The 23,279-nt window shown below is 40.3% G+C and overlaps 1 protein-coding gene across 5 annotated transcripts in view; it reads right to left on the bottom strand.

Annotated features, from left to right (window-relative positions):
- Positions 1-23,279, bottom strand: part of NFIA (nuclear factor I A) — a 389,302-nt gene that overhangs the window by 272,547 nt on the left and 93,476 nt on the right. The window lies entirely within an intron of this gene.

Raw genomic sequence — 23,279 nt, 5'->3', positions numbered from 1 at the left:
TAGAAGCAAAATATAACTGACTACAAATGATGATCCTTCATCTCTTTTCTACTTCAACTAATAGACAAAACATTTGCAGAACTGCACTGAAAGGCATCTACAATGCATTTTGCCAACAGAGGAAGAAATGACTAATTTTTACTATACATTAAAAACTATTTGTTTCTCCTAATTCAGGAGTTATTCCCTCTCTCTTTGGATGGGAAGGGAAGGTATTCAAGGAGGAGACAGAACACTAGAGAGAGTGAATTCCAGTTGTCATTAGTTGTCACTTCACCTAAGAGATCTCTATACATGGAAAAGTTGGAAACAAACACACAAACAAAAGATTCTTCTTGTAGTATTCAGTGATCGAAAGAAAGATACTGCAAGTTCATAGCAAAGCTTCTTTTCTTATAATGCTTTTCTGCTCAATTTTATACTCAACTATTCTGAATAGCAGAGATAACAATTTTCATAAGCATGTGAACATTTTATAAATTGGTCCAAACCAAACACATGGACACCTGCCAACTTTGGTAGGTTTTGGAGGCACATTCAATGACAATAGCCATGTTTTCCCCCACATCAGTGTATTCTGGCCGTGGTTTCCAATTTTAAACGCTGTACTAGCCTAATTTGAAAAATATTTAACGGAGGAGTTTAAGAATCTGAGTACAAAAGTTTTCAAGAGTGAGAAACAAAAATGTTCCAATCTTAAAATCTAGGCTAGGGCCAGGTATGCACAAAGGCCAAGATGCAAGATGAAAATGACCAACATCTCCTTAGAATACTAAATGAGACACATTACCATGGGTGATTTATGGAATTTCCTCTTTAGATCAGAAATACTTCCCAAACCACCTCCAACTTGGTGCTTCAGCACTTACAGTAAATGAAGTCAGGAGTGAAAATATATACAACTCCCTCCTTATTTTGACATTTCAAACCTCAGTAAAGGCTCAGTTCCACACGATGGCCTAAAACTCAATAATTTAGAAGGCTAAAGAAAAAGAAAGAAGTTTTTTTGTGGATTATTTCTAATATGCTTCAAAATTAGTTTTTGTTTGTTTGTTTGTTTGTTTTTTGTAAATTTTAAGTCATGGGTTTGAAACAGGAAACAGATCTCTGTAAGGGCAAGGCCAAACCCCAAACTCACATGCTCAGAAGAGTGTTATACTTAGCATCTAGAAGAAAATCTACGGATTTCTAAATGATTTATGATTTACCAATATGAGGAGGGGAGCAGATCGCTGATTAGTGGAACCACCAGCATTTTGTGTGATGGATGTGGGGAAGGGGAGGGGAGAGGAGAGAGACTAACTGATTTGAATGCCATGGCATCACCACGTTGAGAAGGGATCAGAACCCAGAAAGAGGCACATCATAACACCTTCTCAAAGTTTTTCAGACAGAGCTACTATCCACACACCAGAAGCTGATGAAAACAAAAACCTTCAGCACTATCTCCTGCCTAATTGAATTGGCGCCTGTAATGGGAGGAAGCTGTTTCTCAGAATCCGAAATAAATGGTGCTGGGAAAAAGAGGAGGCCAAAAAAACCAGGCTAGGGACAAACAGAATTGGTGGAACAGGCACCCAGATTCTCCGGAAAGCAAATCCCGTTTCGCATTTATCCACCCAGGTCACGGTGAAGCCTGTATCATAGCAACTTGAGATTTTAAATACTACTATTCATTTGGTCATTAGTTTCTCTTGGTTCCTTTTGCTTATCCGTATTTTTGATAGCTAAATCCTTAAAAGAAAGCAGAGACTATGAGAATGTTGTCAAATTTCAATAATGCTCAAGGGGGAAAAAAATCGCGAATCTCTTAATGGTTTGGTCTAACATTCTTTCTGAAGTTACCCAGTAACAGATTAATGTAGCTAAGCATTGTAACATTGAGCTAAAGTACTAAGAAAACATGCCTGAAATTTACAAATAGGCCGCCCTTGCTTGCTTAAAAAAAAAAAATCCTTCATTTTCACTGCCAGTTTCTTTCTTTATTTATCTTTAATTTATTGTGGTGTCAAAACCCAGGTCTGGTCTTGGAAAAATTTTGGCACAAAGTTGGCTTTTTATAGTACCAGACCATTAAAACTACAAAACCTCAATTAAAAAACTGCCAGAAGAGTTTGGTGCTCAGCAGAAAAAAATGATACAAAGATTGCCATGGAGAAAGGAAGAAAAAAAGCTGGTGTTGCAAGAAGTCTAAATCATATGACTGAGTACTAGAGTAACCAAATATGGTCTATGTTTTATGTATGTTATTCAATTTATAATCCTGAACGCTGATTTCCCACATATTCTGATTAGAAACTTTGTAACTACAGGCCATACATTTTTTTGTTTGTTTGTTTCAGTGGATGCCTGGACACAATCAGGTATATCACAAGATACGTAAATGGTAACATTTGCAAAAAACCCGAGACAGATTAGCTACCATTTTGCCTGACTTGTTTGATTAAACGTCAATCATTCTTGTGATGTAACCATAAAAATGGTTTAAGATGTGCGTGTATCTGTTTTACAAGGAAAAATACTGGAAGTCACACATTTGGAACTTTAAATCCCAATTGTGACAGCAGCATGACTCAGGAATATGGCCTGGCTTCCAATAGTGATTGCACACTCTAGTCCATGCCTGGCACAATATTGGTAGCATAGAAATAATAAACTGCTGGCAAATAAAGGAATCACCAACCTCATGGTGCTGCCGGGGTAAGAATTAATTAGTATAAAGCATCATGGAGATGGAATCTATTCTTCTCTATGGCATGTTGTGTGGTCATTAAGACTGTGGCCTCTAGTGTCACCTGCCTGGTGCTAATTTTCTGGTCAGTAAAACATGGCGACAAATAGTACCACCTCTCTCTAGTGTGAGGATTAAATGACATAACTGGTGGAGAGGCTTCGAAGGCTACCTGTGTGCCATATTGCAGCATTCAACAAATGTTATTAAAATATCATTATTCTTTAATATCAAATTTAATTTCATTGATTCACCAAACATCATTATTAAAATCAAATAGCATGGTAATCAGCAAAAACAGTATGTGACATTATCCCTTTATCCTACAACTAAAAAGTTCCCCAAATCCAAGATGTGATCCACACCCAATCCATTCATCAATAAGTATTTAGTGAGTTTCTAGGATTCACCATGCCTGGCACTCTTGTTTGGCCAGTTTCCTAAGATGTAAAAAGATAGGGGACAGGTATGGTGGCGCACCCCTGTCATCCCAGCACTTTGGGAGGCTGAGGCAGTGGATCATGAGGTCAGGAGTTCAAGACCAGCCTGGCCAAGATGGTGAAATGCTGTCTCTACTAAAAATACAACAACAAAAAAAAAAAGTAGCCAGGCATGGTGGCAGGTGACTATAATCTCAGCTACTTGGGAGGCTGAGGAAGAGAATTGCTCAAACCTGGGAGGCAGAGGTTACAGTGAGCCAAGATCGTGCCACTGCACTCCAGCCTGGGCAACAGAGCAAGACTCCATCTCAAAAAAAAAAAAAAAAAAAAAAAAAAAGAAGAAGATAGGAAATCGTTTTAATACAGGCAAACTGAGTCTGCATAATAAAACAATAGTAGTGAACTTATTGATATAGGCGTACTGACTTGAAAGCTGGGGATACAACCTATAGCATGACTTTTAACCACACTTTAGAGCATTCTCTCCAAACCTGTAACTCCAGGGCCTGAAGCCATATGCAATCCAGGTAGGGCAGAACAGAAACAGAAGGGCAAGAGCCACTGCCGTAAGGTCAGGCGCCAGCTGCACATGCTAATCTTCAGGGCTCCTGGTCCTGGTCTGCTTTAGCTTCTGAATCTGTCTCTTCCATACCTTGCCAGCCCCCAACTGCCAAGACCACTGCTTTCTCTGGGACACAGAACACCATGCCTTTCCCTGACCTGTCACCCCACTATACCTCCTTATACCAGGATTTTGATTTGATTACAGTTATCTGTTTGGTCCCTTATTTGCCTGACTACTTGACCAGTCACGATACCCCACAGTTTTTAAGAGGCACCGTACTGACCATTATATCTATCTATCTATATGTCTATATATCTATATATATAGACATATATATATATATCATGTGTCATTTTCACAATGATCCTATTAAATAGATACTACTATCCTTATTTTACAGACAAGGAAACACTTACTGTACCTAAGTAATTTGACCCAGATGGAATCGGACAAACAGGGATATGAAAACCTGCTCAGGCACCAATTAGTATGACTTTAAAACTTGGAAAAATACAAATTAGGTATGGCCTGGTAGCAACAGTTAAGAGTAAAAGAATGGCTAAATCTGGCCCTAGTTTTTGAAGATGGAAATTTTCAGATACACTGAATGATTTCTACATGAGAAGAATGGATTTCTATCGTAAATGCCCTGGAAGATTTACAGAATTCAGTTACAAGATGACAGTGACGACGATTACGATGATGATGATGATGATGATGACACGATAGCACAAAGTTACATAATTTGCCTAGGGCCAGGACTTAAACCCAGATTAATAAATCATCCTGTTTTAAGATCTAAGAGTAAGCACAACTCGTGTGGGAAAAACAAGTTTTTCAAGCTAAAACAGAAAAGAAAAAAAAATCTCTAGCATCTTGTTATTAGTTCCCAGTATACATCTTACTTTGCAGTCCACGACACAATAGACGTTTTTGTTCAGCTCAGAGGGACTACTGCTATGTTGTAACTCTGTGTGCTTTCTGGGATCGTGTTCTTCCTTCTCTGAAATCTAAAGACGGTCATGTAAGAAAACTACCAGCCTAACCAACACAGCAAAATCCTGTCTCTACTAAAAATACAAAAATTAGCCAGGCATGGTGGTGCGTGCCTGTGGTCCCATCTACTAGGGTGCTAAGACAGGAGAATCACTTGAACTGGGGAGGTGGAGGCTGCAATGAGCCGAGATCGTGCCTCTGCACTCCAGCCTGGGTGACACAGCAAGACTCTGACTCAAAAAAAAAAAATACTTCAAGGATAAGCTAACCCTGCTTTAGTTAAACAACTGGTTAAACCAGGCCCAGCATCTCCAGGAACACAGAGTCCACCTCCACCAGGAGGCAAAGCGAGCAGTGAGGCTACTTAACTTCCTCACTGCAAGACTGCCTTTTCCCACCCCACGGAGAGGGAGGCACAGTTCACTCTCACACAGATCTACTTGAACCAAAGGAACATGGAGATGGGACTGTGATGAGATCTGCCCTGCTTTTCAGCAAGCACAGGACTTTCAACAGTAGCATTTCTATGGTTCTTCAGTCTTCAAGGCAGAGAAAACATTTAAATGCTTTTTAAAAATCCTGCACCACAGGAACAAGACTTAGAGGCAAGTTGTGGGCAATCAATACTTCTGTACTCCTGCCACTAAGCAAAGTTGCAGAGGATAGGCCAGTCTGTGGTACTGAGTCTACAGAGGAAGGAACAGATCTTTCTGAGACTGTTCTCTGACACTGCAGAGGGAGTGGGTGGCAATATTGAGTCTAAACGGAGCGCATCTCATGCCGCCACCACCGCTCCTTACACTTCCCCAGGAAAACAAACTGCCTCACAGATGCATCGATTTCTGAGTTGAAATATAAAACGAGAAGAGTAATTTTTAAATGACTAAGGCGGTTATGGCAGTTGGAGAGGCAGCTGAGGGATGGTGCTAGCAACCTGGGTAGGATGCCATTTCAACTGCTGGGAACTTCTTCTCTTTGGAGGTGGATCTACCAGCATGGAGGCTAACACAAGAAGTGGGGGCTCGCAGGTCACAAGGGATCACAGATCTCATTTCAATATGGCATAACAATAATAATAGCAGTAGTAGTAGTAGTAGTTACGGGGAACATTTGTTAAATGCTTACCATATGCCAAGCAATATGCTAAGCACTTTACCTGAATTATCTCATTTAATTCTCATAATCACCCTTTAAGGTAGGTGGACCTTTTACAGTTGACATTTTACAAATAAAGCAACAAGGTCTAGGCACGGTGAATCTGGCTTTTTATAGAATCCTTCCAGGGCTTCTATATATTATGAAAGCAAAAGTATAGCACCACTGGGATGCCAAAGTGACTAAACAGGGATAGCACAGATGTCCTAAGAGTGAAAACGTGTGAGATCCCAGAACTGACATTTAATAGCTCTATGACCTTGGGCATGCCACATAACCTCTCTTTGGCTCACTTTCCTTCTCTGTAAAATCAGGGTGATAACAGTACTATTTCATAAGGTTGCTGTAAGGGTTAAATTAGATAATATATGTAAAACAGAGTCTAGTAAAATAAGTACGTAGTTATCTGTTGCTATTATTTTATCTCTAGGACACATATTTTTACCTAAAAAGAAACTTAATCTGTCTCAAAAGCTACTTCCTCTAAGGCAGTTTGCTGTCTACTTAACAGAAGTAATTGCTTTCTCTTTTATAACTTTTTTTTTTTTTTTTTTTTTTTGAGACGAAGTCTCACTCTGTTACCTAGGCTGGAGTGAAGTGGTGTGATCTCAGCTCACTGCAACCTCCTCTGCCTCCTAGGTTCAAGTGATTCTTCTGCCTCAGCCTCCCGAGAAGCTGGGACTACAGGCATGTACTACCACACCTGGCTAATTTTTGTAATTTTAGTGGAGACGGGGTTTCACCATATTGGCTAGGCTGGTCTCAAACTCCTGACCTTGTGATCTGCCCGCCACGACCTTTCAAAGTGTTGGGATTACACGGGTGAGCCACTGTGCCTGGCCTTTTATAATTCTTTAACATTCTGTTCACATAATGTGAGATGTCTTGACACAATGTACAATAGGTAACTTAACCTATTACATACATGTCTCTTCCACTGACTGAACGATTTAATGGACAGAAGTGTTTCTAATCACAGTTGCATGCCCATTGCCTCATACTGAGCCGCCACGCTGCTGTTAATTAACAGCAGTGGTGGCAACAATAATAGTAATAGCCAACATTTGTGTGACCAGAATTTTCCAATATGATATCACATTTAATCTTCACAATAATCCCATGATGTAAAATGTGTTTCTGCATCTCACTTTACAGAGGAGATACTGAGGTTCTGAGTGGCTGAATCCACCTGCGGCAGTTCATACAACTAGTCAATGGCAGAGCCAAGACTCAGGCACGGGCCTAGGAACGGCTCACAGCTCTTATCTTCTCCCAGCCAGGGTGCTCCACTGACTCTCAATGGAGAAATGAAAGCATTCGTTTCACAATGTATTTTATAATACACTTCTTATGAATATAGGTAATATGTAGGATTCTTTAGTAGAATTTAAGGTAAATGAAATATTTTGGACTATTCTAACTTGCCTAACATTTTATTCCCAATGTAATTAGGTAAAGTGCAAAAGGCAGAAATGAAAATAGTAAATGCAGTTTGGGTCCTTGTGGGACTGACATCGTAGTACAAAAGAGAAATAAATAAAATGAGGAATCAAATAAATTAACAAAAGCATTTCAGACTGTTATGAGTACCATGAAAAATATAAACAGGAAGCCCAATTTTAGACAGAATATTCTTTTATGGGACTATCATTTGAACTGAGAGAACTGAAAAGTTAAGAAAAAGCCACAAAAGGAGCTGGAAAAAATATATTCTTGCCAGACAACAAGTAGCAAAGGGGATGGCAGGTATGGCTGGAGCATCTAAAGAGTCATGGTTAAAAAAAAAAAGTGGAGTTACAAAGGCAGATACAGAAGTCAGATAGATCACATAGTGTCTTTGCAGGTCAATGCAATCAGTTTGGATTTTATTCTAGACGCATAAGAAAACACTGGAGGTTCTTAAGCAGAAGAGTGATCTAAACTAACTTACTTCTTTGAAATACCACTATGGCTGCCGTGTGAAGGAACAAGAATGGAAAAACGAGGAATACTCAGGATTACCCAGGCAGTCTGGGTAAAGATGATGGTGGCTTCAACTAGAGATCTTCCCCCCTTTTTCCCTTTTGATTGACAAATTTCCACATAGAAACTAAAAATGCATTTTATGGTTATTCCAGTTGTTTATTCAAATTCAATTTCTTTAGGGTTCAGAAGAATACTGCCTGTCTTCTTTAATGTCTTCATTATACGTATGTGGAAACAGGTATAGCGGACCTACATAACTTGCTAAAGTCACATGAGTAATTAAGAGCAAGACTTGACTTACTTAACACATGTCGGGGTGCAAAGGCATAATAACACATGTAAGTTTAAAAAGTTTTGTTACTTCCAAAAAGCCTGCCAAAATTTCATACTTGGAATTTGCAGTTATGCTTAGACATTAAAATCTTTTAAAAGTGTTCAAACCTCACATTCGTTCTCATATTAATGCTAAGCAGTCCGGCATTCTGCCCACAGAGATGGAACCTGCAGGGTTAAAAGAATGTTAAGTCAAGTCAGAGAACTGTGTGTTATGTCTGGGAAAAGTTCATAAAAGTAATTTTAAACTCCTCTGTTTTCTTTCAGTTCCTTCCTTCGTGTTTATGTGCAAATTATACCTTACTCTCTAGATTGCATTTTACCGTTTTCTTCTCGTTTCCCTTAGAAAGCTCCCCAAAGTGACAATGCTTTTTTAAAAGGGGCCAGTATGAAGTTCCTCTGAGTTCCTGCTCTCTTGGAGCACGGCTCCTATCACACAATAATGTGTTATTTTGTTGAATTTTGGCATCCTCCTAGCTTGTTTGGTCAGAAGCCAAAAAATTAGAGTGTGTCGGTCCACCAGTTTCTCAGCAGAGAAGCTCTCTTCTCACCCAGCGAGTGTGCTGTACCCTTGGCCTCTGGCCAAGAAGGGAAATCCATTTTACATAAAGAATGCACAAAGCTCAAGTGCTCAGAGACTTTTTACCTACTAAAATAACTTTATGGACAAATGCCAGTCTGCTAGACACATTCAGCAAGAACATTTGGCATGCAAAACAAGGTAAAGTACTCTGCGGAGGTAGCAAGTATTTTAGAAACAAGGAAATGGCTGTGCGTGCCCTCGTGGCATGTCACGTGGCTTGGCACGGCCGGCTGATTGGCTGCGGCCGAGTAAATACAGCCGCCATGTAAGGAGCGGAATGTCGCCCTTCGCTGGCTCCTTAAAATGGCGGCCTGAGCCCGCACCAGGAGAAGCAAGCCGAGTCCCATTCTCAGTTTCCCCTCTGAAGTTTCTTGGTTTTTGTTTTGTTTTGTTTCTGTTTTGGTTTGGTTTTTGGGTTTTTTTTTTTTTTTGGTCTTTTTTTTTTTTTTTCCATAAACCTTACAGATCTGAGTAGAAACAGATTTCTCACAACTTGCTTCTCCGGCTCAATTTCACAGTTCGGCATACACTCAGGCACTGTCAAAAGCTTGACAATGTTCCAGGGAAAATATTAACTGTAAACTTTCCAAGAGGAATTAAAGGAGCAGGCAGAAATGTCAGGACGTCCTCTCTTTTGAAAGCACATCCCAAGTTTGCGCACGTGTACATTTTGGAGAGTAGCACATGCAGCCTGAAGTCAAATGACATCCAGTATGGTCCCACTTCACCATGTCACACTGGAAAGGGAAGGGGGAAAAAAGGACATATCCTCTTTGGCTAAAAGGCACGGAGGTCTCTCACTCTCCCTCTCAGGCCTGACCAGTTGAACACTGCACACTCTGATGTATAAATATTTGCCTCTGGCTAAAGTTCAAGCAGCCCTGTGTGACTGCCAGACACAACAGAAAACCAACATCCAAGGGAAAGTGTTTACTGCAGTGGGGGCCAAAGGAGCAAGTGCCAGCAAAAGATCACATCTCATTGGCCAGGCATGCCTGTGGTGTTATCATAAAGCACCTGGCCACTGGCCACTGGCCACTGGCCGCTGGGGTGTTCCCACCCTTTTAGTAATGGTTATGTTCTTTAATGCACAGGCTTGCCACAGTTAACGCAAGACCAAAAGACATCCTGATGGTTTTATATGTGTTCCTCCAGAGCAAGGGGCTTGAATGAGCCAAACCACCCTGCCACCACTACTGCAAAACAAGCATTTGCTCTTTGAAACTACCTAGATAGGACCTGTGACCTTTTTGCATGTTCCCGCCTTCTCAGATGCACACCTTCCAATTCCCTCACCTAAATATTTTATAATTCTATATTCTATATTTAAATTCATCATAGTCATTTGATAAATTAAAGTATCTCTGAAATTCCTGTAGGAAAAGAAATGAAGACACCTCTGATAGGTGGCTGCAACAAAATATTTTAAATAAAGTAATGGATTCTTCCAAGTCTCCCTTAAGGAACTGAAATACACATCGTTCCATTTTACCATAGTGCTGAAGCAGGTAGAAATAGGAGAAGCTGCCCATCAAAAGATTACGATCTCTAATTAGGATAAAGGAAGTGAACGAAAACAAAAAAATCTTTTTGGAAAACTTATGAATATAGTTAATGCTAAGCATGTAGCTGACAGGGAAAAGCCTCTTCATGGTTTTCAGCATTTACGGGGAGAGGTTGAATACAATCATGTTAAGTAATAATATTTTTAAATCACTGTCGTCCATACAACATTTCTATCTTCATAAACAATGAGTTAAACTTTTCCTAATGCTGCAAATGAAATGTCTCTTTTTGGCTGAATCTAAAAGCTATACAGAAAATGGGACAGAAAAATCAGGGAATATGAAGAGAAGAACTTATTTTTAGTAATTTTTTATATCATGGAACAATAACTTAGGTAAAGCAAGCCAAACTGTTATGATTTCATCTGTTTCAAATAAAATACACATTTGCTTTACTGAAACATTTGCTGTTTGTTGAAAATAAAGATTTTACATCTCTACGTAAATTAGAGATGTAACTTTGAAAATTCTTCAAGGTCCTGAATCTTGATTAATCTTAGGCTTATAGAAATTTGTAAAGTTGAATTTGTTGCAAAGGTAAAATCATGTATCAATTTCATTTTCAATTGTTTCTGAAACTTTTAACAACTGCATTCGTTTTGTCTGACTCTTAACCAAACATGCCACTAAGTTTGATCTGTTCAACCTTAGAAGCCCAGGACTTACAGTATCAAGTCCAGCTTCCAAGAGATCCCAGAGAATCATGTGCAAGGGGATCACAGAGGAATGTTCTGTTCCCAGCTGTGAACAAGACAGAATTAACTCTAAGATGCTTCCTCCTGCTGCCCTGGTGGACAGAAAGGTCAAGATGGTTAGCTCTTGTAGTCTCAGTGTGAACCGTCAAAACAACATGCATGTTAAAAATAGAGTGTCTGTAGGCGACCAAAATACAAATACAGAAAGAATTTAAAGCAAAATAGTTTTAACATATTTAAATTTCAGCTTCAAGTATTTTCAAAGGCTGTAACCTGAAACCAAGGAGAAAAAGGACAAAGCAATAATTTTCCCAAGTGCATTCACTTAACCAAGTCTGAAATTTAAAAAGCAACCATTCTGACCCACATATGACACTTTTCTTAGGAAATTCCTTGGATTCGCAAGTAATTCATTGGGAATTAAAGCACAAGAGGCACATTTACCACTTTCATTTGTTTATATTTTGATAACTGCATTTTTCTCAGCCCAATTTCTATGGAAATAAAAATACTATTTACTATCACAGGAATTTCTTTATGTATCAGTAGGGAATAGAGCTGAAATATTATGAGGTGGTTTTTTTTTAATGCAATGAAATTATCAAGACATTCCACAGTGCTACGATACATCAGTTCTATCACAGCCATGTAGAAAACCAGGGGTAACTGCTGTTTTATATGTAAGTAGATACTTAACACTTACCACTAAGCAGCATGTTTAATAAAGTCTGTTGTATTTGTATGATAAAATGTTAAAACAATAATAAAACTAAAGTGGAGATGAAAGTAGTTCCATCTTACAGACTTTCACACTGAACAAAAAAGTACCTTCTAAATAAAAATTATGTTACAAATGTAAATATTCCTTTTAAAGCTGCTGAATGCATCCCTTTACTAGGAAAGGCTTAGCTATGTTATTTGCAATTCCCTCATTGCACAACAATGTACATTACTGTCTGTAAGCTCTAATTTGGCATGGCGCATCATTAATGACCTGAATGGTGGCTGTTTCACACATACATATTTAATTACAACAGCTGAACAAATTACATATTTATGCTTTATAAAGGGGATTGCCAGTCTAATTCATTTGCTATGCATGCAGGTACAGGACTCCATCTGCAACAGCATCTGCACAACAAGAGCTAACAATTATCCATTGTACAGCAAGTAAGCATATCTGGGGAAACCTGTAAGGGAGGCAGTCATATTAACTATTTCACTGCCTCAGGCCCTGTATTTTTTCCAGGGGTCAAAATCTTTTAAAACCTTGAGTAGTAACTCACTTAATAATAAAAATTTTAGCTCTTCTATGCCAGCCCAGTCATTGAGAAGAATAGACCAACCCTCTTATCCACGCTAACTTCCAATGGGTTTCAGATGAGACGGAGACATAAAAGATTCTAAATCCTGTACTACAGTGAGGTTGTACTTCATGTGGCTTCTTATTGTGAGTAGACATTTTCTTATAAGGGAAAAAGTTGAATTTGCAGCCCCAGAATTCAAGCACTGGTCTTTAATAGCCCAATAACAGGGTTTGTCAAGATGTCAGCGGGTCCTATCATCCACCAAGATGGAAGCGGAATCTTTGGTACCATGCGCCCATCAGACCATCTACTTATGTGTTTATAAAGGATGGGCCTAAATAACTTTTTTAAAAGAAAGCACACTCAGAGCCTTTTTGAAAGTTCCAAGACTTCTGTCTGCCGAGCCATTCTTATCATCAATATATCCCAGCTAAGCCACAACTAAAAGCTACTCTTCTCTCTTGGTAATAAAGTCCTATTCACCAGTGCTGCAGCCCCATCTTAAATGGCTATAGGACTTTTGTATGTTTAATTTAATATATCCAATGAGTAATATAAATATTCTGGACCATCACTTCTACTTCAAAACCCAAAGAGGAAGAATTAAGAGTTAGCCAATCAATAGTGAGGTTTCCCATTATCATTTAAGGCTTTTGCTGGGCAATAAAGAGGCTCCATAGTGATGGCCCCTAAAAGCTCCTTACGGCGTCTTTGCCTCTTTAGGCCACAAAATCAAAGTATGAGTCAGAGGTGTGGGGTTTTTAATGTTCCCTCTTGAGTGATGGAGTTCAAGCCAGGGGCTAACTGGGGTGGGTGGGGAGAAGGAGTCTCTTTCAGTGTCACTTGTCCTGAGAAGTCAGGAGGTGCTGAAGAGAGGATGCCCTCTTAGCTATTCAGGTGATTCTCGCCTGTGTGAGGACCAAATTCACATAATGCATAGAGTCCTGATTCATTTGATATCAGCTGCCTATGGAAGAGTCGGCCTTTGATCAGAAAATAAACTGAGAGTGAAAGAGATGAAAACCACTGTGGCTTCTTCTAAAGGCTGATGGACCTTTAGTCTAGTGCTTGATCTATGGGGTTGTAAATCCAATCACAATCAACTTTCAACCGCCCCCTCCAAAAAAATCTCTGTACTCGACAAGGAGCTATTAGAAACAGTCTCACCTGATGCAAAGCAGGGTTAGCAACTCTCAGTGGGTCAGAAACCAGATGAGAGAGAGGGGCCTAGATAGGGTTTGAAGTTCTTGTTTTTGACTTCCAAAGTGTCGGGATATTTGAGGGCAGGCTCCTGAGCCAAGCTAGTAGTCTTCAGGTGTGTCTTGTAAAGCAAACAGCTGCCCTCAAAGTTCTACTAGCACCTACTACTTCACCGGATTCCTCAATCAGGAGCTCCAATGGGAATGAAAAGTTGCAAGTCGCTTTATCATTTACAAATGCTTTTATGAATGGTATTGCATTTGAACCCTGTGAGGCAGCTATGTCCAGTTTATAGATGAGAAAACTGAGACTTGAAGAAACTGACTTTGCGCAACATACAGCTAGTAAGTGGCAGAACAGGGAATAATACCCCAAACTACCTGATTCGAAATCCTGCCTTCTTCTCCTAAGAGGAATCCTAGCTTCGCTGCCTCCCCTCCTGTCTCACTTATTTATACAAAGTTGTCACCCTAAAAGGGGCAGCAGTCTGGATGCATCTTTATCTGCACTAGCGCTGGCTTCAAAAGCAAATGTAACAGAAATGACTGGTGTCCTTCCCACACGCTGCTCACACTCCGTGGAGGTTACCTGCAGCTGGGGCAGACATGCTGTCCAACCTGAAGCACAAACCCTGGAGTCTCTCTGCCTCAGGGCTTTCTCTGTCCACATGGCAAAATGAGGCAGTCTGGAAGGGCAGAGGACTTAGTACACTGAGGAGCAACTCTCAACTAATGAAAGACAAGAGTGGCTCCTCAGTGAAACAATGAGGCATGTTCTATGGTCGTATCTCTCAGGGGGTGCCCACAGGGAGGGAGCCCAATCACTCGCAGTGATAATCTGCTCATTAGGGGATCCATTATTGGATATACACCCTCACCATACTTCCTGGAATCACCTCCCAAATAAACTATAATATTTGCATTCAAAACCTTGTTTCAGAGTCTGCTTGTGAGGAAACCCGAACTATAAAAACAAGTATTAGCTCCTTTATCAATTAAAGCCTGGCCTCGGGGTCCCCTGAAAACTATAAGCTCATGCTATTTCCACTTCAATTAATTCATTATCAAATATTATGCACAGACTGTGCATCACACTTTTAAACAAGTGGATGACTTCCAATAAGGCTGCAGCCTTACCGCAGTCACAGGGGCAAATGTTGGACACCCAGACTGAATCCTGATTCCACCCATCTGGTTACACATAATCTTCAGAAGTTATTTAACCTCAGTGATGATCAGCTCCTCCTATGTGAAAGAAGGATAATGGCTCCTATATCTTGGTGGAATTTTTTTTTGAGATCAAGTCTTGTTCTGTCAGCTAGGCTGGAGTGCAGTGGTACGATCTTGGCTCACGGCAACCTCTGCCTCCTAGGGTCAGGCAATTCTCCTGCCTTGGCCTCCCCAATAGCTGAGATTACAGGTGCCTGACACCACGCCTGGCTAATTTTTGTATTTTTAGTAGAGATGGGGTTTCACCATGTTGAAAAGGCTGGTCTTGAACTCCTAATTTCAGGTGATCCACTGACCTTGGCCTCCCAAAGTGCTGAGATTACAGGCGTGAGCCACTGTGCTCACCAGAATTTTCTTTTTTAAAGGCATTTGGAAAAGCACTTAGCATAAAGCCTAGGCACTTAGTAAAAATTTATTCTTATCACTAATATGGAATTAACCATGAAGCCAAAAGGATGTCAATATGATTGGACAAATGTTAAAGACGAAAAAATTCTCAAGGTAACAAACTTTTTCCCTATTACTTTGTTTACCTTCTAGCCATTTTTATTTACCCAAGCACAATTCAAATGCTTTGGCAAATTAAACTAGCTATTTTCCAGTGTGGGTGATATCACCCTAAAAGTTACGGGTGATACTCAATACCAGCTCTAAGTCAATGCCACAGGTACCTCAGCTGACCTTGGCAAATTTCAAAGTGCAAAGTCATCCTCTACTTCATTTCTGCCTTGATCTCTGGCAATCTAGGGGAAGTGGGCAAAGGTAATAACTAGGGACCCACATAAGATAAATGAGCTCTTGTAAGGTGCCATATACCAATTCATGCGCTCGAAGGGAGATGAATGGTGCCTTGAAAGAGCTGATTTACTGTCTAAGGATAAAGCCTCCTATAGATCTTCATTAAGAATGCTAACTTCCCAAGGTTGATTTGCAAGAGTGGCTACTGTGTGGGAGAAAAGGCAAAAAATAAAGTTTGCAAATGTCAAGGTCTTACAGAACCAATAATAGAGTTGGTTTATTAAAGCTTCTCTACTCAGGATGGTTCAAATTTGAGGTGAAAGGTTATGGAAAGGGGAGTCAGACTAGCTGAAAATCAAGAGAGATTATAAATTATAATGGTATTCCAACACACATGATAAAGAAAACATTCTTACTATAAACACTATGCTAAATACAACATAATCTTTTATGATTCAGAACCTATCTGAGGATCTTAGCATGACAGGGTTAATTTCTCCATGCTTTGATTACTGTGTTAGAATAGGGATAACAATAAAGTTGTAAGAATTAAATGAGATAATGCATATAGCATCACTAGGTAAATAGGAAAGTGTTAGACAACTATTACTTTTCTAAATCAGGATTATTATGACTCTCATTGTGAATTCACCAAATACTGCTGAAATACTGTTGAAGACGTGTATAGAAGGCATAGGAGACTAGAATAACCTGACACATTTTTTTTTTGAGACGGAGTCGCCCTCTGTTGCCAGGCTGTAGTGCAGTGGCACGATCTTGACTCACTGCAACCTCCACCTCATGGGTTCAAGCGATTCTTCTGCTGCAGCCTCCCAGTAACAGGCACCTGCCACCATGCCCAACTAATTTTTTTGTACTTTGAGTAGAGACGGGGTTTCACTGTATTAACCAGGATGGTCTCAATCTCCTGACCTTGTGATCCGCCCGCCTTGGTCTCCCAAAGTGCTGGGATTACAAGCGTGAGCCACTGTGCCGGGCCAACTTGACACATTTAAAGCAACCTTTGAACTATCTCCTGATAAGCTTCTTTTGTGTTTTTTCATAAATACAGATAATCAAATGTGAGAAGGAGAGAAATACAATTACTTCTATTTTCCTATTTTTGATATTCCCAATAAGTGCCAGATTTCCCTGTAGAGCATTTGAAAGGTTTTACCAAGCAAAAATGAAGATAAAGCATGGAAACAAAGCAAGTATTCTCTTGTATAAGTGAATTTTTTAAAAATCAGTTTATTGCAGTTTGATTCTTCTCATATTAAAGAATGTATGCAAGCATAGAAAAAAATGAAGGAAAAATTTTAAATGAAGAATCTATTATTTTATAGTTCTTTAAGTAGAAAGATTAAGGTTAATTGTAGTATTCATCTATGTATTTTCTCTTTTTCCAAATTTCTAAACTTAGGATAATATAACTCATTTATAGTGAGAAAGAATTTTTTAAAATATCAATAAATTTTATATGAAGGCTGGGCACAGTGGTTCACGCCTGTAATCCCAGCACTTTGGAAGGCTGAGGCAGGTGAATCACGAGATCAGGAGATCAAGATCATCCTGGCTACCATGATGAAACTCCATCTCTACTAAAAATAAAAAAGAAATTAGCTGGGGGTGGTGGCACGTGCCTGTAGTCTCAGCTACTTGGGAGACTGAGGCAGAAGAATCACTTGAATCCAAGAGGCGGAGGTTGCAGTGAGCCGAGATCGTGCCACTGCACTCCAGCCTGGGCAAGAGAGAGAGAGACTCTGTCTCAAAAAAAAAAAAAAAAAAAAATATGAAAAAAGCTTTAAGTGAAAGTAAGCAATTGGAGGGGAGAAAATCCACTCAGTCAGATGTTTTATCTTCTGATATCCTAAAAAATCAAAATAGATTTTATTTCTATCCTGTGAAATGTCTCCTGAGATGAAAGGGGAACCCAGTAAAACTTAGTTTTATAAGGCAATTTAAGAGGCCTTTAATCACTAATTCATGCCTGCCTCCTGTATCCTACAAAGTTTATGCCAACTTAAAATGACAGCATTTATAATAAAAACAATGGCAAAAATTAAAAAGCATGGGGGAGAATTATCACTCGGTAAAATGTAAGTATGGGCCTGCTAGCAGCCCTTCACCAGCTGCCATGAAGCCCTCCACTAGAGGTGACACAGTAGTTGGCTGCAGGCTTTCCTAAGTGGACTCCTGCCTTCCTCTTCTGCCCTAGGCAGAACTATGCACAACTGCTGAACACACCCTCAGCCTCTCCAACCTCTCTGCTTTTCTTCACACATGCCATGCTTCCCACCTCCATCCCGCACCAACCCTTGGCCTCTCAATTCCCACTCATCCTCTGAAACTTGGCTTCGATGAGATCTCGTACAGAAAGATAGCCCGGGGCATTCTGCATTAGTTCTATCGCAAATCAAGCTCCATTGTCTTTGCTTTTCTCTCTCCCCTGGACTGTGAGCTTCTTGTTGGCATGACTATTACCGTTTGCAGCACAGAGTAGGTATCAGAAAAACTATTGCATGAGCAAGTGAGGAAATGACTGTATGGCTGTAACCTGAGGAGGACAGAGACACTTGCAGAAGGCAACCACAAGAAGATGTAGCTTACCTGTGAAATAACTGACTTACATAGACTATGACATGTGACAATAAATACATGTAAGAATCCTCTGCATAAATACTGGCCTACTGGAATAAGGCTTCCTATAATGTAGGTTTATTTTATAATACTGTCTTTTTTGAGGGCCTGGAGGAGGGATAACATATTACATCAGTATCTTACTAAATACCATTTGATACTCTCCCCTAACAATTATAATGGTAGAAAATGATAACAACATTCAATAATAGTTTTTCCCATCTATAGTTATACAACATTTTTCATAAACTCAAAATCATAATAGGGCCGGGTACAGTGGCTCAGGCCTCCACTCCCAGCACTTTGGGAGGCTTAGGCAGGTGGATCATTTGAGGCCAAGAGTTTGAGCCCAGCCTGGGCTACATGGTGAAAGCCTATCCCTGCAGAAAACAGAAAACACAGATGGGCGCAGTGGTGCACGCCTGTTGTCCCAGCTACTCAAAAGGCTGAGCCAAGAGGATCACTTGAGCCTAGGAGGCACAAGTTGTAGTGAGCCAAGATTACGCCACTGCACAACAGAGTGAGACCCTGTCTCAAAAAAAAAAAAAAAAGAATCATAATAAAAATCAATACCAAAAAGTTTAAATGTCAACACTGAATAGTGCTTTGGTGCCTGGGCTGTTAATATTCAATAAATGCCAAGGTTCGAGACCTGTTTTTATTTTTATTTTTTAATCCTTTACACTGGCACTGGGGAGGAGGCCACATTTTCAAGAATACCAAAATTGAAGCATGTTCTAGCTACAGAGGGTGCTCCTCACTGCACACCAGGATTCTTCCCAAATAAACAAATCATGTCTTGTTGGGTCCCATCAAAAGTGCATCCCCAAATGTTAGCTCTTCAAATGCAAAACCAAAATTCAGTCTCAGCAAATGTGACTCAAGCTAAACTTCTCAAAGACATGATCTGTGTCTTCTCATTCTTTTACCCTAGGCATGTGACGATACACATCCATTACAGTACTAGGCACACAGGAGGCACTCAAAGTTTATCACATAGAACCGAAACAATTTGCCCTCGTGGAATCAAAAACAAAAAACACACTCCTCTCCTCTTTCTCAGTTTTCAAGGCAAATGGCAAATGTCAGCTACTCACTAGTTTTGGAGCATAGAGTAGCAGCTTCATTTACTTACTTCCAGCTTCTCACCTCCCCGCTCTAATGCCAGATGAGACCAGGAGTAACAAATTCCTCTAAAAGCTGTGGTATACCATCTCTCTGCCCTTACACTGGATTCACAATTGAGTGTGGAATTCCCCAACCTTTCCATTAAAAGTCCATTTCATTTTTAGACCACATGGAAAGCAAAAGAAACCATCTGCTTTGTGAAGTGTGTGTAGGCACGCTTGCAGCTTTCAGAGCAGGTAACACTGCCTGGGAAAAGCCTCCACAACAGCTTTGCAAACTACCCTGGCCTGCTGAGAGCGCATGTGTTTCAAAATCAAGGAAGGCTGGGAACAGACCCAAGGCAGGGCTTCAGTAACCACAGTTAGCTGCGGACCTCTCCATCTGCATAATGCCCTCACCTTTTAGATTGTCTCTTCCTTCAAGACACCTCACATCTGAAGGGAGAAAAGATGAGAGACAAAATGACAGCTGAAAGATAAACAGCGCTTCAAGTGGAGAAAACGGTCAAATCCAAAAGCCAACCTTGTCTCCATCCACTTCTCTCATCAGCTCTACCCTTAGCATTTATTTCTATTCCCTTTTCCCTAACATAGAATAACATTTATTCAGAGCATATTGAGTACCAGTCACTATGCCAAGGACTCTATATCCATGACCTCACTTAATTCTCTTAGGTACCACCCTCACCCCAGCTGTACAGAATAAACTGAGGCTGAGAAAAGCTACCACTTTTCTCGGCTACACAGCTGGAAACGGGCAGGGCTCTGCTGACTGTAAACCCCGGCTCCCTCCATGGCATGGACTCTCATTCTCCCAGGAACATCTTCAGAACCCTGGCCAGAGAGGCGAGAAAAAACATAAAGGGGAATTAGGGTCAGGTGCAGTGGCTCACGCCTATAATCCTAGCACTTTGGGAAGCCAAGGCAGGTGGATCACTTGAGGCCAGGAGTTCCAGACCAGCCTGGGCAACATGGTCAGACCCCCGTCTCTATTAAAGATACAAAAATTAGTGAGGTGTGGTGGTACATGTCTGTAATCCCAGCTACTTGGGAGGCTGAGGCAGGGGAATCACTTGAACCAGGAGATGGAGGCTGCAGGGAGCCAAGAACACACCACTGCACTCCAGCCTGGGCAACAGTGAGACTATCTCAAAAAAGGGGGGTGGGTGGGCGGGCATGGTGGCTCACGCCTGTAATCCCAGCACTTTGGGAGGCCAAAGCAGGTGGATCACCTGCAGTCAGGAGTTCAAGACCAGCCTGGCCAAATGGTAAAACCCCGTCTCTGCTAAAAATACAAAAATCAGTCTGGCATGGTGGTGCTTGCCTGAAATTCCAGCTACTCAGGAGGCTGGGGCAGGAGAATCACTTGAACCTGGGAAGCCAAGGTTGCAGTGAGCCGAGATTGCGCCATTGCACTCCAGCACGGAGGACAGACGAGACTCCTTCTCAAAAAAATAAAAGAAAGATCGAAAGAAAGAAATCTCAAGCAAGAAGTCAGTGACTTGCCCATGATCACACAGTGAATGAACCAGGGCAGGAGGCCAGGTCCCTTGACCCCCTTGGCCTTGCCTTGTTTTACTTACTAGCCAATGCGGCTCTCTCGGCTCTGTCCCTCCCATCAGATCTCCATGTTCCTCAGCAAGAGCTACCGATTTTTCTTTCCTAGATAAGCAGTGAACTTTCCAAGGGTATCAAAACAGAACAGTGGAAAGAGGACTGGCTTTTGAGCTAGGGTAAAATCTAGGGGGCTCAAGTCCCAGTCACTGAGTGGTTGTGAAACCCTGGGCAGGACTTACAAGCGCTTAGGTTTCAGGTTCCTCGTCTGTAATTTGAAGGTAACAATACCTGCCCTCTCTACCCTCATGGAGTTGTCAGAAAAATCAAATGAGAAAATGAATGTGAAGAGTTCCTTATAAAACTGCAAATACTGTACAAATATAAAGGATTATTATTTTTGGATTCAATAGTCTTTCTCAAATGAATGAAGCCCTGTGTAGCTGGATGGTCAAGTTATGTTATAAATAACCAAGAAAAATGTTCTGATTCTCGAAACAATTTTACCAGCCTGCTCTCTCCCATGAAAGGACACTGACTGTAAAATAAATTAAATCAGCACTCCTTGCTATCTTCAGGACATAAATTGTTACTAGCTGAGGACAGGTAGGGGAATGGATATTTTCAAAGGCATACAGAGCTCTGACTATAAAAAAAAAAGCTGCCCTTCTCTAGTCTAGAACACAGAGGGCTTGGGATAAGATGAAAAAACAAAGGAGTTGCCTACTTGTTTTACCACAAGAATGATCCAACACCGACTGCCGTATCTCCAACAATGGTTGGAAGAGCTCATATGCTAAAGTCAGCTTCTTGTTAAATATTTCAAGGATGCTAATGGAACCAAAAGATCAACTCTGTTATGCATCAACAGGCTGGCTTTATCCTCAAACCAATTATAAATAAACTTCTAAATACAGCCTGCTTTAAATTTGTATTTTGAAAAATACATCCAACCTGCATGCCATTCATCACCAGCACATATCTGACTCATCTAAAACCCACTTGTCTCTGGGGATACCATCCTCTGCTTCTGTGACCATTTGCCTCTAGGATCATGGCTAATACAGCATTATTTCTAATAACTTCTAAAGGTTCCTTTCTCTTTAGGAAGAAGAAATTCACTGCCAAACACACTGCTTCCATTCACAAGATTATTTATGGCACTGATAATTAAATTCCAGTCACATGACTAAGGAAGACTGGGTTGAGAGGGGAAAGAACCCAACCATAATTTCTAGAGAGATCCATAAATTATTGCTTTTCTCCCCCGAGGTTGAAGTCCTTCGAGCTCTATGGATCCTTCCCTAGCATTTATTCTAAGTTTGGAATCATCATAGAAATTCCTTTTTTTGCACTCAGTGACAAAGCTCTTAAGGTAAATTCTTTGAAATTACTCTTTGCATCAGCCCCTGAGAATTCCTAAGGGATGCATAGGAAATCCCTTCCTTTTTCAAGGACCAAATGTTGCCGTCTCTACGCAAGCACACAGTTCCTACAAGTACAGAAGATCAGAATTAAGGGTACAACCCTATGACAGTGCTCTCTGTCCCCCAACAAAGGCACACACCATCACATCCACACCCACACAGGCAGATCACCACAGGCATGATAGCCACAGGGCGGAGGATTCTCTTACTCCTCCACAAACTAGATCAGCAGGGCATTTTCTCTATTTCTTCAAGAAAGACCTACCAAAAACCTTTCCTAAATAAGAAACTTTTCTCCTCTTCTCAAATCCTATATTCGATGTTTTAACAAAGATGGGGCTTTAATGAGTCAACGTAGCATGCATTACAGATAGCAGTTATCTGTTATCATCCCTTGGCTCAAGAAAAAAATGTCACTACAGTTACTTGATTACTTTCAAAATATTCCTAATTATGCTTAAAATAAAAATACAATGAATAATGGCAGTCTAGAAGAAATATTAAACCTTTTTTTTCTCTAAGAAATGCCTTCTAAAATACGTCACATTTCGATTTGCTTGGCTTTTTATTTTAAGTAGATGGGTTAAACATCATCGTCCTATTGTCATACTTTTTTTGCCTGGAATAATTTTAGCATTTTAGAATTTTTTCACAGTCCCTTTTATTTAACAGTTTCAGAGAATATAATAAACACCATTTGATAAAAGATTGGGAATAAAAGAAACTGAGAGAGTAAATAAATCTTCCAAGGTTACATAGCCAATCTGGTACCCATTTTAAGGCCTTATATTAAGTATTAACACAAGTAGCCATGCAGGCATGCCTACACACACACACACACACACACACACACACACACACACACACGCCACAGAGCACACGCCACAGAGCAAAAGCAAACACTGCATTAGCAACTTAGACATTACTCTCTATAAACTTTCTGCCCTTTTTTATTTAGGAAAGAATGTCTCCATTTTTTTTAATAAAACTGAAACAGTTTAATACTGTTTAGAACAACAACAAAGTCTT

The sequence above is a fragment of the Aotus nancymaae genome, unplaced genomic scaffold (genome assembly GCF_030222135.1).
Source record: "Aotus nancymaae isolate 86718 unplaced genomic scaffold, 86718_ANA_hifiasm-v0.15.2.pri h1tg000007l, whole genome shotgun sequence".
Taxonomy (NCBI): Eukaryota; Metazoa; Chordata; class Mammalia; order Primates; family Aotidae; genus Aotus; species Aotus nancymaae.
This window is presented reverse-complemented; position numbering and strand designations above follow the sequence as displayed.